Source organism: Coloeus monedula, assembly GCF_965178545.1.
Source record: "Coloeus monedula genome assembly, chromosome: Z".
NCBI classification, from domain to species: Eukaryota; Metazoa; Chordata; class Aves; order Passeriformes; family Corvidae; genus Coloeus; species Coloeus monedula.
This window is the reverse complement of record NC_138822.1, coordinates 42,365,636-42,382,671: the sequence shown is the minus strand read 5'-3', so window position 1 is coordinate 42,382,671 and position 17,036 is coordinate 42,365,636.

Below are 17,036 nucleotides of genomic sequence, written 5' to 3'. Positions count from 1 at the left end.
TGGCTCTCAAGTGTAGCAACAGCACCACTTATCTTGGTGTCATCAGCAAATTTGCTGAGGTCACACTCAATCCCTTCATCTGTGTCATTAATGAAGATATTAAATAATGCTGTCCCAATATGGACCTGTGAGGGACACCACTTGTCACTGATGCCCATCAGGACTCTGAGCCATTGACCTTTGGATGCAACCATCCAACCCTAAAAGGCTGCCCTCAGGGACAAGGAAGTGGAACAGAGCTGGCAGATCATTAGGAATTCATCCATAGAGCACAAAAACTAGCAATCCCCAGGAGTAAAAAATCATGCAAGGAAGGCAGGAGACTGGCATGGTTGGGTAGGAAACTGCTGGTCAAAGTAAAGGGAATGCACACAGTGGAAACAAGAATAGGTGACCTGGGAAGCATAGAGAGGTAAAGTTCAGTTGTGTAGGGATGGGGTGAGGAAGGCTAAGGCAAAGCTGCAACTGAACCTATTAAGGAACGCAAAGAACAACAAGAGGTCTTCTACAGACCCATTAGGCAGTAAACAAAGGCCAGGTAAGGAGCACCCCCCTGATAAACAGTGCTGGAAAACTGGTAACAGTGGATGAGGAGAAGACTGAAGTAATCAACAATATTTTTGCCTCAGTCCTCAATGGCAACCTCTCTTCTCACACCTCTCAAGTAGATGGACAGCAGGATGAGGACTGAGGGAGCAAAGTCTCTTCCACTGTAAGTAAAGATCACGTCCATAACCATCTGAGGAACGTGAATGTATGTAAGTCCATGGAACCTGATGAGATACATTCCAGAGTCCTGAGCAATTTCACTGATGTAGTTGCCAAGCCACTCTCCATGATACTTGAAAAGTCATGGCAGTCAGGTGAAGTCCCAGGGGACTGGAGAAAGGACAACATGGTACAATGATCTTTACAAAGTTTAGAAAGGAGGACCTTGGGAACTACTGACCTGTCAGCCTCCACTCTGTGCCTGGGAAGATCCTGGAACAGATCCTCCTAGAAGCTGTGCTAAGGCACATGGAGAAAAGGGAGGTGACTCAAGACACCCAGCACGACTTCATCAAAGACAAGTCTTCCTGACCAAGCCAGTGGTCTATGATGGAGTGACTACATCAGTGGACAAGGGAAGGGCTACAGATGCCATTTTGACACAGTCCTGACAACATCCTTCTCTCTACATGGAAGAGAGATGGATTTGGTGACTGGACTGTTAGATGGATAAGAAAGTGGTTGGATGGTCACATCCAGAGGGTAGTGCTCAACAACTCTATCAAGAGATAGATGTATCAAGAAATACGCTTTTTGTAGAGATAGACATATCAAGAAATATGCTTATATCAAGAAATATGCTTTTTGTCTGCTTCTTAAACGTATGGAACAACAGACTCAATCATATAGAATAAAATATGTATCTATAAAAATACAGCTTTCAAATAGAATTTGAAAGGAGGAATATTGTCTGTCCTCATTCCAGGTTTGTAATATTAACACATAAGATGGTATTGCACGGGGATCCTAATGCCTGAAGAACAAAAAATTTTCCAGGTAAAACATCTCCCAGGCATTGTAAGGAAGCAAGACACTCAGGGAGCTACTGTAATTGGCACTGCTGCTGAACAGACAGCTATCCCCTCTGAATGCCAGTGCACTTTGACCTGAAGAAGACCAAGCAGAGGCAACTAGCAGCACAGGCAGAAAATGTTCTCATATGACTTCCACTGCCAGACCTGTATCAGAGCTATACACAGTAAGACTGGATCAAGTCAAGAAATTGAATTAATTATTTAGTGCATAATTAAAATAATACTTCTATTTCTCTTGTTCAGCATTCCATCATTACTAGTTTAATCACTTTTGACATTTTATTCAATATATATTTGTCATGCTTTAGGAATGGTATTCCCCTATTTAGTGTTCCCACTGAAGCCCTCCAAACCATGCACTGCTCACTCACTACCCTTCTCCTCCACCTCCCTGTGTGGGTGGCTGGAGAGGAGAATTGGAGGCACAAAGGATAAAGATCACAGGCTGAGATAAGCACCATTTACTGGAAACAGCAAATGAAATAAGAAAATGAACAGTAACAGCAACAATATTAATAACAGGGCATGAGAGACAAACTATTCAAACATGACTGCTCACTACACAGAGACCACCTGGCAATACCCTACTATCACCAAGCCACCCGAACCAGAAGGGCCCCTTCCCTCCCATGCCAGAAAATGATGTGAGGTGGTATAGAATAACTTTCATGTCCTAGCCATGCCTCCTCCTGGCTATTGCAAAAATTAACCCTGTTCTGGCCAGACACAGGACAATATCAAGTTCTTACTTTCTGCTAATAGCAAGTGCCCATGCAACATTAAATGCCCTTGCTCTGACTCAGAATTTTTTTATACTTTCTGAGATTTCCTGTCAGGATAATCCACTGACCATTTTAGACTTCTAGACACAACTTCCTTTCAAAAAGAGAGAACTAAAAGTTAAATAAATTGAGCTGGTCCTTCTGAATTTTTCTTGCAGAGCAGCTGCTCCACCAAATGACTGTTTCAGTCACACAGTCTCTGAGTTTTCCCTAACGCCACTACATACTTGCAATGGAGAAAACTACACTGGAAATTGTATCCACAACCCACAGTTTAGACTTAGACCCAACCAGATGTGTCTGACTGGTGTTCAGCACCCTTTTGGTGATTGTCAACATTCAATTGTATTTTCAGCTGCTAATGCATATTTGGCTGATAGACTTAGCAGTAACAACTCCTAGAACTCCCTTTTGAGGTGTAAGTTTGAGTTAAGCATTATAAAAGCATCTAATTGTGTCTTAAGTGTATTTTGCATTCTGAGTAGTATCATTTTTTTGGTGTCGAATTTTCCTATGCTTCCTCAGTCAAAACATAAACACCTATTTTATTGAAAGAAATACTTTTTTTGTGGTAGGCTTCATCTTTGGCCTGCATTTCATGAAAAGACATTTGTTTGAGTTCAGTGGTAGTGGTTTTCCCGAAGGAAAAAATTACAAAATGACAACAAAAAAGCTATTTAATACAGAATCATACATAATACATATACATCTAATACATATAATAACAAGTATAGCACATATAATAACATATAATACATATAATAAAAAATTTTCTGGTTATTAGCTCTCTTCCAGGGAAGATTTACCTTCTTTTTATTTATAGTTGATCTTTGATACTGTCCTGGATGCTGTTCTAAAGGTCATAGAACATTCATCTGTGTTAACTATTTAAAAGAGCCTGAAAAAACACTGTTTTGGATTCACTTGGCAAGATGAGGCAGTTGAGATTAAGTAAAAAAACTGTAGCAAAAATTTTAAATTATTGTTTAAAAGCCTTGGAGGAGTAAAGTTTTTCAGAAGTAAGAGCTGGCATTATTATATAGAATCCAAATCAAAAACTGAACAAAAACTAGATAAGGAGAATTCATCTGTTACAGTAAGAAAATTCACTTGACTCACTAAAGACTCTACAATACTGCTTGAACATTCTCAAGATGATAGTCATATAGGAAATTGGAAGACTGGGAATTTAGCAATTAACTGAAATGTATATAAGGTTGATAGCATTTAGAAAACACCAAGAAAAACATTCAATTTCCCCAAAAAAGTAATATTTTTCAGAATTGTAGGCAAGGACAAACCCATTTTCACAGCAGTGACATATGAAATCACAGAAACATTTGCCCAACTCAGAAAAAGAAGCATTCTGGCACCCGGCCAATCTTAGGCTCATTGTTTGAAAAAAGTTAAAAGGACAAAATCCAGCATCACATTCTGTGCATGTGGAGGTAGGAGGGGACAGGGAATGAAGGAGTGGGAGTATAGAAATAGGAGGCTAGGAGTATAGAAGTATAGGAGTAGGAGTAAATAGAATTGTCATGATTTGACACTGGCCCAGTGCCAGGCACCCACAAGAGCCGCTCACTCACCCTCCCCTGCCAAAGCTGGGCAGAGGAGGGAAAAGGAAAAAAAATTAACTAAGACTTCATGAGTGAGATAAGGGAGAAACACTTCAAGGGCAAAACAGGCTCAACTTAAGTTGCAAAGTGAATTTATTACTAACAGAATCAGAGGAGGATAATGAGAAGTAAAATAAGCCCTTAAAACACCTTCCCTCCCCAGCCCCTCCCTCCTTCCCACTGACAGCACAGGGAGACAGGACATGGGGGCTTGGTCAGTCCATCACCACGATTTCCTTCCACTGCTCCGGGAGAGGAGTTTTACCCTGTGAGGCCATAGGTCCCTCCCATGGGAGACAGTTCTCTGTGAACTTCCCCGGAGTTGGGTCCACTCTCAGGAGCAGCAGCCACACCGCGCCTGCTGCAGCGTGAGCCCCTCCCACGGGCACACAGGCCTCCCAAAACTGCTGCACCATGGCTCTCTCTTTCCACGGGGTGCAGTCCCCCAAGGACAGGCTGCTCCAGCCTGGAAGCAGGGGCCCCCTCTCTCCACTGGATCTCCCACTGGATCACAGCCTCCTCCAGGCATCCACCCCCTCTGGCATGGGCACCTCCCCCATGGGCTGTGTGTGCATTGCTGCATCCCCCATGGACCCATGGGCTGCAGGGGGACAACCTGCTTCACCATGGTCTTCACCACAGTCTTCACCATGGTCTTCACCACAGTCTTCACCATGGCCTGCAGAGGAATCTCGGCTCCAGCACCTGGAGCACCTCCTTCCCCTCCTTCTTCACTGATGTTGGTGTCGCCATGTTGTTTTTCACACATGTTCTCACCTCCTCCTCTTCTCTGACTAGAATCCAAAATCTCCTAACTTTGTTTTGATTGTCTTCTTAAATATGTCATCACAGAGGTGTTACCAACCTCTCTCATTGGCCCAGTTTTGGTCAGCAGCGTGACCATCTTCAGAGCCATCAGCCATTGTCTCTGCTGGACATGGTGGGAAGCTTCCAGCAGCTTCCTCAGGGGAGCCATCTTTGTGGCCTCCCTGCTACCTAAAATCAGGCCATGCCAAACCAATACAAGAATAAAGTGTCCTTGTTCTAAGCTGGTATTTATTTGACGGTACCTAAGAAGTACCTAAACAGATTTTTTTGATCAACAAGTAAGGTGTTTTTTCCCTGGATTTCACCGCCAATAATGTCTCGATATGGAAGTAGATTGTTTTTTCCTCACTCATTTTTCCACTGTTCTCGTCAACATCATTTCATGGCCTTTTTCTCACGCTTTCAGCTTAAACACCCAGTTTCAGTTTTCTCCAGAGAATTCATAAATAGATCTTTGTACTGGCAGAGAAAAATATCAAAGAGGAATCCCATTCAGTGCAATCCCCAGTACACACACAGGCTGGACAGAGAATGGATCAAGACTAGCCCTACCAAATAGCCAGAGATCTGCTGGGATGAACCACGCTTCTCATAGAGATATGATGGAACTCCGTTTACTCTATGTCAGTCCCATAGTTATACTCTAATTCCCCAAGCACACATAAGCAAGCTCCATACTATTGGGTTACAGCTACTGTTCACGTGGCCTTTAATAGCAAGCGATTGGTTACAGATTAATATGCACGCGACTAACTAACATAAGTCTTTCTCTTTCTATGGTCAGCATCCCCCTCCCCAACATCCTGTTGCTTGCCACGTCAGCATTGCTCCTCTCTTTTTTCCCTAGTCAAGGACAGTTCACTAACATAGCTTGGATTGTGCCCGTATACGTGTCCCTGTTCACTCAGCCATTTCTTTACACTACCAAGAAGGACTTGGGGGTGCTAGTGGATGAGAAGCTGGACATGACCCATCAATGTACACTTGCAGCCCAGAGCAAGCAACATGTCCATCCCTTCCAACCCAAACAATTTCATGATTCTGTAATTCCAGGAATGGTGTTTCTGTTCTCCAACACATGTTAACTGCTGAATATAAATTCACTGTATGAAAAACATTTTAGTGTATTTTATGTAATGTTATTAATAGATCACTTTCTTTACATTATTGAGCACCAGCTGATAGCCTTCAAATTCAGATCCCCAACCTGCAAGGAATACTACAGGTACAAACCATACAGACATCGTTTCTGATGCAGTTTAAAGGTATAATGACATGGTGATGCTGGAAATTTTAGCCATTGTTTAAATTATTTAGTTGTTGCATATAGTGCCTGCTCATTTTACACCACCACATGAAAAGTCTAACAAAGGCTTCAGTTTTACTGCGGCACATGGACTAATGCAATCATGCTGTACATGGTATATTGACCTTGGCTGGCTGCCAGACACCCACCCAACCCAGGTGCTCTTTCACACAAGGGAAAACAAAGTAAGATGGAAAAGATCATAGGCTGAGATAAAGACATAGTGACAGCTTACTAATTATTATCATAGGCAAAACAGGCTGAATTAACAGATTAATTTTCTTGGTGGTAAGAATCACACACACTTACCTACTCCTTTTCTTCCCAGCCTCAACTTCACTCCTTCATTTCCAACTCCTCTACCTCCTCCCACTTTAAGATGCGTAAGGCATTACCAGTGGCTGTATGATTATTGGGAAAATGTAAGTCATACAGGATTCTCAATCTTGAAAGATTTTGAAGTTTCTAAAACTAAGAAAAAATTCAAAAACATAGTTTCTAATTGGCCAGTGTCCTGGTTCTGGCCAGGACAGGGTTAAATTTTGCAGTAGCCAGGAGGAGCATGGCTAGGACACACAGGTTATTCTCTATCACCTCACATTATTGCCAGGTGAAGAGACTCTCTTCTGGCAAGAAGGGCTTTCATCCAGTTGAGAAAATGTAGCAGAAGGCACCCTGTGTTGTTTATTGATACAGGGTCTGCAGTGAGCATTTTTGCATGTGAATCACTCTCTCTTTTGTACATTTCTGTTATTAATACTGTTGCTGTTATTGTTTGTTTTCTTATTTCATTGCTGTAAATTGTTCTTAACCCATGAACTTTTCCTTTTGTGCCTCCAGTTGATGGAAGGGAAGGGAAGAAGCACGTTTTTCTTTTTTTTTTTTTTTTAAGTGGGAGTACTAAATTGGGGAATACCACCTCTAAGCCAGAACTGCCATGTATCTTTAAAGGTAACTTACTATCTGTATAACAGAGGCAAATGGGTATCTGCTGGAAGAGTATCCCCAGAGGCAGTATAGAGCAATTGATAATGAAAGTCAATACTGCCCACTCTATTTCTAGCCAGGTCAGAGGAGCAATGTAAACTTAGGAATACAGTGAATGAAACATATACAAAGTAAACAGCTTGTGATTTTTTTATATAAAATCTTTTTGGAGAATGAGGTACATACAATTGCTGTCACAGTTGTAAGAGATCATGCTGCTAATGGCTTGGTGCTTACCCCAAAGACTACAAGATGAGAATATACTGCACTGAACAGTAAATAGAATCTAGATATATCTCAAGTGATGGTTTCATTTAAAAAAGAAAATAAAAAAGAAAGAGAGTTAACGCAACCAAGGGCTTGTAATCACAAGCCTCGGCGTGTCCTCGGGCAGAGGGGATGCAGCGTTAGCCTCCACAGTGTCCTCGCTGGACGGCTCAGTGGAATCGGCGTGGGATGGGTGCGTGCGCTGGCTTCTCCTCAGAGGAAGCACATCAGGCGGCCGATGGATTAGGCCCGCGTCAGTCCAGAAAGCAAAGAAGGCAGGAGGGGCCTCTGGTGTGGGTTCCAACAGGTTTATTTGCAGGAAGGTCCAGGGACCAGAAAAAGCCTCAAGAAGAAGCGGGCACACCCTTTTATGGGGGGGTGGAGCAAGGCGGGGAAAGAGAAAACAACCAATGGGGTACAAGCAGAGGGGAGGATACAATTTTTCAGAACAAATGGGGAAAACAGGGAACCAATTAATAACTAAGAAAGGGAGAACTTTCTGGAACAGGGGGAGGTAACTTAAGATTGGGAGCCACCTAGGGGGTGGTAACCTAGAGCTCAGTGAACTCGTTTGGTCCGCCTTCCGATCCACTGTCCTGGGTGGGGAAATCCACCCAGTGGATGGTCCTGGTTTGACTGACATTTGATGGTTTCAGCCCAAGAGCAGGCTGAGCCACCCCAACAGAGAGTGAGAAAGCAAAGCTAGAGCTGGGAAGATGAATGTAGAGATGTGCAAGTATGCAATCCTGAGAAGAGTGGGAAAGAGCAGTGAGGCAGGAATGAATCAAACCACCTGAAAAGTGGTTTGAATGAAATGGCTCTTGTCATGAGTAAGTAAATAACAAAACCTCTGCCACTGTCACAACATGACATCATTGTGAAGACTACAGTGATGCTGTCTGACCCAAGATCAAATGCTCTCGTCTGACGGGTTTCAAAACCTACAAGAGAAGGCATGCCTATTTGGAACTATATTTGCTTAACAATCTTCCATCATATTTCAGTATTTCTTTACAGGTAGGTTTTCTTTCTAACTTTAGGTTTTACTAATCAAACTAATTGACAGACTAGCATTCAATTTTGTGAAAATCAACAGCTTTAATATGGAGGATGATGTGTTTTTGTCAGGTAGGTAATAATAACTGTCTAACTTCTATTTTTTCTCATGTCTAGTATGAGAGATATTCCTTTCTTGACTCAAATTATCAAAGTTATTATTCATTTGATGCTGCTACTGTAATTTACTATACAGAGAAAATGCCTTTCTGTACTACCAAAATAGGAATGCAAGCACTTAACGAAGTCACTGTGCTCAACTGTGTTCACACACTTTCTTAAACAGCAGAAAGACGCTGAATTGGGGGTTTAGACAATATTTGGCTAATATTGGGTAGCTAACTCTATTTATTCAAGTAACTATCTAGGTTCCAAGAAAACAAATACAAATTAAAAGTTATGATAAAATAGCTCAGAAATGGATTCTAAAGAAGACAGGGACCTGGGGCAGAGAGTCCTGATGAATTCCTCTGTCCCCTACACAGTGAATAAACAGCCCATAAGCAAACACGTTAGGCTGGAACATCAAAAAAAGCCCCCGACCATTCAAGCAGCCAGATACTAGATTCTGCTTCCAGCAGTGGAAGCAAAAATGGTTTCCTATGAATTGGAGCTCCATGTATTTATGAAGGTGGTTACACTGAATCCCCAAGAGTAATAGGAGACGACACTGTAATCCAGTGAGTCATGATCCTGTGAAATAACCCAAATCTACATTGTGTGACAAATGCACTCCTCCTGTTTGAGCTAACTGAACTTTGGTCCAGGCAGATTCTCAGCAAGTGGATCTAAGCAAAGTTATCTGTGAAAACTTGGCACCAACCTCCCCACCCCCCTGCCCCCCCCAAAATGGTTTGGCTGTAGACTGAGCTAATGATCAGCTGAAACTCCATGAACACAGCAGAAAATCTGACTATTAATTGACAACTTTACAAATATATGCAACCACCAGAGCCTGTTGAGCTCTCTTCCTCCACTGCAGCTGGCTGTGCAGTGGCCATCTCCTCTTGAGCAGGGATGTCTCTCAAGGTTACCCTTCGAGGCTGGGAGACCCCTTACCTGACACCAGAGACAGGCTGACAAGTGACCTTTGCAGGCATGTAACATTTAAGATACGTGCAGTAGGCTTATGCAATAATCTTTTTATCTTTCTACATAGTAAATAGTATTGACTGCCAATCCATCTGTACTTGCTCAGTATTTTAGATAACTAAATCTACTTACCAGAATTCTTATATTTAGAATTATCCTAGAAAGAACAAGATTTTCAGACAGAGCCTGATGGTCTGCTTTTTCAGCTATCCCAGGTTTTTTAGCATTTTATATATATGGACTCGGGAGTTCTTTTCCATGGTACAGCTAGCTTTAACACCAGGAGTCAGGTATTTCAATTCTCCAATACCTAAACATAAGATAAACTGTTAGGAAGACAAGACAAGGCCTTTTCCATTGGTTTCTTGCTTTGCAGCCTGCATTTATGTAGCAAAACATTTTAAAAGATGGTTTCACTTTGTACTAGTTTGAAAACAAACTAGTGGGAGACTCCAAGTCAGAAGAACAATTTAATAGGGAAATAAAAGGAGGGGGAAAGAAAAAAAAAAAAAAAAAGCAGGTAACACTGGGTTAAACTGACAGAGTCAGGATACAACCTGGCACCCTGTTAGTCAGGGTGGTGGTAGCAGTCCAATAGAATGGTGGCTGCAGTCCTCCCGAAGTGGCAATCCTGTAGAAAAAGGGTCTGCTCCTCCTCAGAAGGTCCAGTAGTGGCTATGTAGCTCCTGTCCTCTGGAAATCCAGTGGGAAGGTTGTCTCTGGTGTTCAGTCTCAGATTATATCCAGGATGGGATGCTTGGTTCCTCCCTCTGGGTGGAGCATCTCACAATGGGGTAATGAGTCATGAGGTGTTGATTGGGCCCATTAACAGATGATAGTCCAGAGGGAGTTATCTCTGAGTCATGCGGCAGGACAATGATGGGCCATTAACAGCAAGATAGTCTGGGGGGAGGAGACAAGGAAACACTGCCCCACCTGATTTCAACAGCTCCTGAGGATGCTAATAGAATACACTGCAACCCAGGACACACTTCTATTCATGCATGCAAAGCTTATTTGAGTAAAGTGGAATCTACAACCAAGTGTTCTGAAATTATCGCATCATAGCTGATATTTTTTGTTTTTATGAGGCTACACAAAAAATTGAGTGAGATTAAGAATATTCTGTTGACATATCCTGCAATAAAATACAATTTTAAAAATATTTAATTCATCAAATATATTTACATTTAATATTTAAAACCAATTTTGTACTGCTATTCATTACTTATTGCTACTTAAGGAGCAAGTAAGGCAGGATTTCTAAACAGATATTGATTAGACTTTGCATTTAGTGGAAGAAAAAACACCTTCTCTTTATGGCCTGTGTTAATGTAGTTTACCATTAAAGGCTGCTCTTTTTTTTGGATAGAGACTTCATTGTGGATGTTTCTTAAAGTTTGAAATACTAATCTGTTCATGCTAATACAGATAAAAGGTTATAAATAAAACAGTGTTGTTACTGCAAAGTTAAACCTTGATTCCAAATGTTCTTACATTAAATTGTTAAAAACAGGAATGGAGTTGGCTTTCATATAATGATTAGGACTGTGTTATCAGAAGTTGTTAATTGGTTAATGAGTTTGTGTTTGTAAGTCTGTTGTACTGTAAATTGGTTCACTGGATGAAAGTCAAAAGGGGAGGGGAATTGAGTCCCTGTGCTAAAAGGCAGAAGTTTCTAGATGTTGAGGTAAGAGGGAGGGGCACTGGGGCTCACCATAATTACCGTAAAGGATGACATGCACAATTTCATTGGCCTGCAATCACCCAGTTAACGACCCCTAGAGATGCCCAAGCCAGTCCGGAACACCTAAAGGGTCAGGGTTAAGAAAGGGGACGGACTTGATATTGGGGTATAAAAACTGATGTTCCTATCCAGCAGGTGTGTCCCTGGCCACCTGTCACGTTGGCTAAGCATCCAGCGCTGTTCCCTTTGCCTTGCAGCATGGCAGGCCGCCATTCTGGGTTCCCAACTGTTCTTTATTAATTCCTTTTTCAATAAATTCTAGTGTTCCTAATTTTAATTGGCCAGTGTATTTTTATCAAAATAAAACCTGCATCAATGTCTGTGAGGCTTCAATCAGAAAGTAAGTCACTTTAAAGTAAAGCACACTTTAATGACTTTATAATTTTGCTTAATTTCTAGTATCATAATGGCTAATCAAAGTTAATAAAAATTAATCTGGTGGCACATGGCCACAAAAGTCTATGTATAAAGTAAACTAATCTCTATGATCTTTATTGTAATTCCTAAATAACAGACTCAGATTAAGTCTTTAACACAGTCATCATAGAAGGTATCACATAGAATGTGTCTATTGGGAAACTCCTTCAAACGAGTGAGCTTCTTGGAGATTGTGAGGGTGGTAGTGATGCCACCTTGATTTTTGCCTTTTTTCTTTTATACATTCTCTGTGTTCCTTACACATGTATTTGTAGCTCTGTAGTCTACTATTGTAACTTAGCTTCAGTATTTTCCTAGGCAGAAAGACAAAACACATTCCAAGACCTCTATGCTATCTTGGTTCTCCTTAGAAACCAAGATTGAGATCAGCTCTTTGAGACATAATTTTTATAAACAGAGTTTAGTCCTCATCTGAGGGGGGAGGACTTAGAAGGTACTAGAGCTGAGGGGCGTGACTTCACCAGGTGTGCATCTAACTGGGGACTCTTTGTCAGAGATGCTAATTTGCAAAATCTGTAAAAATTGTACACGTTATGCGGGGTGTGCATCTTCGGTGTTTTCCACCTGACGAATTGTGCACCAAAGGATCCTTAAAAAGATATAACCCCTTTTTATCACCCTGTGTCTGGCTAGTATTTCTAGGACCAGAGAAAAAGGCATCAGTGGGTGCTAAAAGGATACCAAAAAAATGGACAGCCAGAAGCAAAACAGATCCCAAATATTCACTGAGAAAACAATGTCCTGAATCAAACAAGTCATATTTGCTTAGTAACAAGGGAGCTGATAATTGATGGTGACCTTCTACTAATAATGATGCATGTAAATGTGAAATGAGTTATTCTCTTATGGGTAGTGTGGCTGATGTTTTCTCCAAACTGAGTTCTACTCCTTTCTAAGTGTTCTACACGAATAGAGGGAAGGCTTTGCTATGGAAGAGGGAAGGAAACATACCTGTAGAGAGAACGTCTATGGTTGAAATATCTGTATTAGCAGACAGGGCTTTGTGTAGGTATTTCTCTTACAACTACTATCCCTTAGGACTGGAATCCCAATGGTCTAGACATCAAATGGAATTACAGAAAAAAGGAAATATACTCCTAAACTATTTATGGTTATGGTCTATCCACATGCATGACAAAACAAATTGGTACTAAAGCATAAAAATATGTGACATGAACAAAGCAGTCTAATAGGGCAGTGGAGACAAAATGGGAATGTAACAGATTAAACAAACAGTAGGATCTACATTTTATAACATAGAATTCTAGCAACAAATAATACTGTCAGCTCACTGCTGGAACTGGCTGTTCTCAGCATGGTCAGCTGTTTGAAGTATTATATCCAATGTAAGCCTCAATGTAGCACTTGATAAATCTTTTGTGAAGACCATGGAGCTGTTTTTTTCAATTTGTTAAGGACAAGACACAGCAATAGTAATCATGAAGGTAAAAAAAGACTAACTGAGCACATGAACAGCAGGAAAATAGAATTAAAACGGCAGGTAAATTGAACTTTACATGATCATAGAATCAATTAGTTGGAAAAGACCTCTGAAATAATCAAATCCAACCTTTGACCAGACACCACCCTGTCAAGCAGATCATGGAACAAAGTGCCCCATCCAGTCTTCTCTTAAACATCTCCAGGGATGGATGACTCCCCAGCCTCTCCAGGCAGCTTGTTCCAGTGCTTAACAACTTCTTCTGTGAAGAGATACATCCTAATGTCCAGCCTGAACCTTCCCTGGTGCATGACTGTCCTCTCATCCTAGTTGCCTGGGAGAAGAGGTCGACCTCACTTGGCCACAGCCTCCTTTCAGGTACTTTTAGGGAGTGATAAGGTCATCCCCAAGTCTCCTTTTCTCCAGGCTAAGCAACCCCAGATCCCTCAGCTGCTCCTCAAATGACTTACCCTTAGACTTTTCACCAGCTTCATTGCCCTTCTCTGGACAATGTTGGGGACAGAAAAATTGTGAATGATCTGAGGACAAAAAACAAATGTCTTAATGAATCTTGGAGTGCTATCTCTCTAATGAGACCACAAAGTGGCATCAAAAATCAATCACTTTGGTTTACTGGTTTATTCTCTCATGAGCTATTACAAAGGAGCAATGCAATCCTTGAAAAGAATGCAGGTAGATATTGTACTGGGATCCTTGCAGAAGACATTAAACCTGAGGAGCTGGTGATCTTGAAAAGGCTGCATTTCTCCTATTGAAACTTGCACTTGAGAATCCCGTATGTTATTAATATGATTGGTAAATTACAACATCTATTTTGGAAAAGTAAACTGTATGGGGATCAAGGGATGGAATGTACTGATCCTGACTGTACACTGCAACTAACATGGGACGGTGCGGGCAGCTGCCTGCAGGCAACTCCTGCTCAGCACTGACATGATACCTCCTACACGGACTTGCCCTTCAACAGAACTGTTTTTTGTAAAGAAGTTAAAGATGACCTCAAAGGACTGAAAAGGGTGAGTTTTTCCCCCAGACAGGATCTGCTCTGTGCAGTGTGCCATGGGAAAATCCACTGAGGCACTGTTCAATGCTGCATGGAGTGCCCAGCACCTGAGGAGATGTAAGATGTTACTATCTATACCCCTCTTCTTAGCCTATCTTTTTGAAGTAATCTTATTAAGCCACTTGTTGTTGGGCCTTTCTTATTGAAATCTAGAAAGACCCCTGCACCAGCTCACTCTCACCTCACCCCACATCTCCATGCAGAACAGATGGTGTTTGGTGATATCAGGCCAAAGAAACAGAGGTTTGCTTAAATAGAGGTTTACTTTTTGGGAATCGGAATGGTAAAAAAGAAAGATTATTTCATTAGAAGAATTTTAAACTCCATAGTGAAACTTAAAGAGAAGTACCAATACGTATATGAGACACCAGAGAGAATTTTGACCTTTTTTGTTGTTGTTGTTGTTACAATATTACCACCTTAAGGTCACCTGTAAAGAGTCTAGCAGAGCATTTATGAGAATGGGTATAACAACACTTGAAATAACCAGCACATTAGTATTTTTCAGCTGTTAAAATAATGAAAGCACAGAACTCCAAATAAAGTTCAGCCTATGTGCAAAGACAGGCTTTTTTACTGGAAAAAAAGTAAGCCTTATTTAACAAAGAAATACTAACAAACAGATAAAAGTGCTTTGATCATGAGCACTGATGATGATCTTGAACTCAGGAACTATATTATAGACAAATCTGGCCATTATGAGATTAAACACTTTCAGTGAAAAGTATTTGTAATGTCAGTCAGTATATGGGTCAGAATTCTAATTCTTAAAGTACTCTTTGTAACTTGTGATGACAATAATGTAAAGGAACTCAAAAAGTAGATTCACAAGTATTAATTTATTATAAATTGCAGTGGGAGTTCCCAAATCACCTCAATAAATAACAGCTTTTTGAAAGCTATCTGGAAAAGTAAATTAAATTCATTACTTGTATGAATGTGCCAATATTTAATAAGTTCTATGATCCACCAGTTTCATGTAAATGGAACAAGATTAACTGTATGCATACACAAACAATAAACCATATCTTCGCATAGAAACCTTGGAAAACTGTTTTAAGTGAAGGTACACATTCTCATGCACATTATGCTATGAATGCCAAAAACCTTGAGAGTACTAACAACTTGGAAAACAACTTAAACACTCTGGTTCTCTCCACTGTTAATAGTAAATTACCAGAAACTTAAAACGGTACTTCTGTATTGTTAATTTTTTCTTTTATCTGACTGATACTTCACCCATAAAAACAAAATTCAGGTTTTCCATCTTTTTCAATGGAAAGAACAGTAGGGGGAGCTCAAAGCTTTTTTTTCTTGTAAATCTCATAAAATCATGACTAGTTTCTTAGCAGAAGCAGGTATTAATGACAAAAGTTTTCCCTCATAAAAACAAGAGGTTTGAATATCCTATATAATTCAAAATACAGCTACAATTGCTCTCAGTATCCAAACCAAAATTTAACCACTGATTCTTCTGAAAATTTCCCAGTTTCTTCAAAGTTTTAGTTCTATGAAAACACTCTTTATTTTTGAGTAAAAAAAAATAATTTCTTTCAACCTCCTTAAATATATAACCAAGCAAACAAACTTGAAATTTCAGAGGATCTTTATTTAGATTCTATGTAAGGCAATGCAAACCCACAATTCAAAATACAACCAGATTAGGAAGCAGTCCCATAGAAATACAGTACCCTGACAGCCTGCTTCACAATTATACCCATACAGGGTAATACATGGGTTTTATCCAAATTTGTTTTTAAACCATCTTAGCACTCTATACAATTCTCTATATATGTCCAAAGCAGCATGTTCTAAGTGTTGAAAAGTCTCTTTTCTCTGTCTCGTAGGACAAACGAAACATATGTTATCCTTTTCCCTACTAATGAATTTCTGTAATTCCCTTAAGTAGTATTATAGATTCACCAATCTTCCTTAAGAGTATAGAGCACTATCTAAATTCCATGTTAACTGCCAGGGAATTTTACTAATAACAGCAATCACTGCACTGCTACTACTAGCTGTGCATCTCAGGCATGGGAATTTTTTCTATTTCTGCCTAAATTCAAGTTCAGAAATTATCCCATACTGGTTCAGGAAACATACTATCTGGCTATCTGAGGTTATAGTTATATAAAACAAGGTTATAGTTATAACTAAAGTTATATAACTGTAACTATAGTTATAGAATGAGGCTTACAATTCAACCCACATTTTCACTTCAGTATATAACTGAGTGCCTCAATTCCTGCTTGATACTTCCTGAAGTATCAAATGGAAGCCAATTATTTTGCTATCTTCTAACTCAGTTTTCTCCATTATTTTAAATACTTCCATGGAAATACTACTTTTGTCAAGTGTTTGTGATGGCTTTACATAAGACTCAATGAGGACCATTTTTTCTAAGTACCACAATCTTTTCTAATAGATTTTCATACAGAGAAAGAAAGATACCTCTCCTATTACTGTACTTCCACTTAGAGGAAAACGTTGATCACCTGTTGTCTTAAGATCCTTCTCTGCACTCACTTTAAAACCATAAACACTGGAAAGAGTATCCTGATGGACTTCTTTTATAATATTTTTAGATTATATATATCACTAAAAATAATTTAATTGCTCATCTGAAAATGCAATTGACTAGGTCATAACTTTTATCCTTATGTCACTTATCCCTCACACATTTCATTATGTTTTTCATTAGGAGATTTGGTAGTAACGTGCAAAATATATTGATGCTCCTATTAATACAAGACATGAAGCACATAAAAAGTACAGAATTCATTACTAAAGCTTCTAAATTCTTTCA